This window comes from Cryptomeria japonica, chromosome 11 (assembly GCF_030272615.1).
Source record: "Cryptomeria japonica chromosome 11, Sugi_1.0, whole genome shotgun sequence".
In the NCBI taxonomy this organism is placed as follows: domain Eukaryota; kingdom Viridiplantae; phylum Streptophyta; class Pinopsida; order Cupressales; family Cupressaceae; genus Cryptomeria; species Cryptomeria japonica.
In genome coordinates this window covers 27944128-27946484 of record NC_081415.1, presented here as the reverse complement: position 1 = coordinate 27946484, position 2357 = coordinate 27944128, and positions in this window count along the sequence as shown.

Here is a 2357-nt window from a genome sequence, read left to right as displayed (position 1 = left end):
CTAGCGCATTAAAAGACTGCTTTAGCGCGTGGGAAAAAAAGTTGGTAGAAAATGATTTTGGAGAATGCATTGTGGGGGGAAATAGATGAGGTAGATGGCTTAGGGGTGAATAAGTGCCTGCTGAGTGTTTTGGGATGGGTTTCAAGCCAATGTTTTTCCTGTTGTGATGATTACCGAGTCTTGATTGGGAGTCTGCCAAAATTTATGTCGTGTATGAAGTGTCAAGCTGATTGATTGCTTTGAATGAGGATCCTGATTTTCTGTTGATGTGGATCTTTGATTTTTTTGCCTTGCGATTGAATTTGATGTTCGATATGAGTTTCGATTCATGATTTCCAATATGGTTCTTGATATGATTCTTGCGATATGGATTTTTGAGTTGCTTGTGTTATGGGTCCTCGATATGATTGCTCGATATGATGCTTGTGTTATGAGTCTTTGATATGATTTCTCAATATGGGTCTTTGATATGATTTCTCAATATGATGCTTGCATTATGAGTCTTTTATATGATTTCTCGATATGGATTTTTGATATGATTTCTCAATATGGGTCTTTGATATGATTTCTCGATATGATGCTTGCATTATGAGTCTTTTATATGATTTCTCGATATGGATTTTTGATATGATTTCTCAATATGATGCTTGTGTTATGAGTCTTTGATTTGATTGCTCGATATGGTGCTTACGTTACGAGTCTTTGATATGATTTCTTGATATGGATTTGATTTTTGATATGGAACTTGATTGTCGATATGGAACTTGATTTGATGCGTCATTGTTTCAAGTTGATTTTGTGTTGATTGGATATATTGGATAGATGTGGGAACTGATGATGGACATTTGTTGTTTTGCAGGCACAACTTGGTGTACTTCAGTCACGAGAGTGATTTTCGAGACCATGGTCCTTGATTCCACGTTTGACACAGACCGATAGAGATATTATTGAGAGGTGTGGTTTATCCTCATTGTTGGACATGCCTCGTTATATTATTAACTGGGGTTTGCTGACAGCTTTGGCAGAGAGGTGGCACAGTGATACGAACACCTTTCATTTGGCTACTAGCGAGATAACAGTCACACCTGAGGACTGTTATCACATTCTATGGATTTCAATCATGGGGGCCTTATTGTCGTATGAGTAGACTGAGAGTGGGATAGAGGCTCTTCGTCGCATCTTCCAGGATGATCAGATTTGTGGATATGAGATCCCGTGGCAAGAGTTTATGGATCTTGATTATGCTCTTCTACCCTCTGTTCTAGCAGGTTTTATTGGTGGATTCTTGTGTCTCGACGTAGGTCGAAGGGACTAGCTGTTGGATGGGGTTTAGTGTTGGAGGACATGGTTACATAGGGACGCAGGTTTGCATGGGGTTCCTGCATGTTAGCCCACCTTTACAGGGAGCTTCACTAGGTGGTGTATCTAGGATACGACAATTTGTCAGCAAGAGTGATATTATTACAGGTGTGTGCTTGGGAGCACATTCCTGTGGCAAGACCACTTGCAGATAGGGATAGGCCAGTTGGACGGGCCTATGCATATGGGTATACAGGTATAGTTTTCTAGCGTAAGCTGGGAAAACTAGAGCACTGGTGGAGATCATTAGATGATATTGATACGGTTATTTGGAGACCGTATGTGGACTGCGAGGTATGGCAGAGGATGGGCTAGAGATGCCTTACGTTTACATGTCTAGATATTTGATTAGGCAGGTGCCTTTTATTATCAAGCGATTATTGCATAGTTGTGTGCAGTGGCAGTATGGGAGACAACAGGGTATGCCATAGGGAGCTTGCTTATATGCTTGTCGGAGATAGGATGTGCCCAAGTGGGGGCCCACAATGGATAGCATAGCTGCAATAGAGGAGTATATGACACTAGCAGGCCAGATCTAGGATTACGGAGCTGCGGTTGTGGATGCGAGGATGACAGAGGAATTCTCAACCTACTTCGTGGCACATGCAGTGGCACGGATATCGGATCCAACATAGATGATACCTGTTTTTGATGATGAGGAGGATGAGCAACCAGAGAGGCAAGGGGGAGTGAGATAGAGAGATGAGGAGGGAGAGGAGGTTGGAGAGGGAGGTGGGGTTGATGGAGGAGGTGATGGAGGAGGTGGTGGAGGTCGAGGAGGGTTGGGGAGAGAGGGGGGACGAGGTGGAGATGGAGGGAGAGATAGAGGATGAGGTAGAGATGGAGGGAGAGGAGGAGGAATACTCCTTGGTGTTGGTGGTACTGGTAGGGTAGGTGTAGTGTTAGCGGCTACAGGGGGTATAAAGGAGGATAGGCAACCCGCCCAGAGGAGGAGATTAGACGTCCTACCTCCACTGGCGCCTCAGACAGGGACAGGC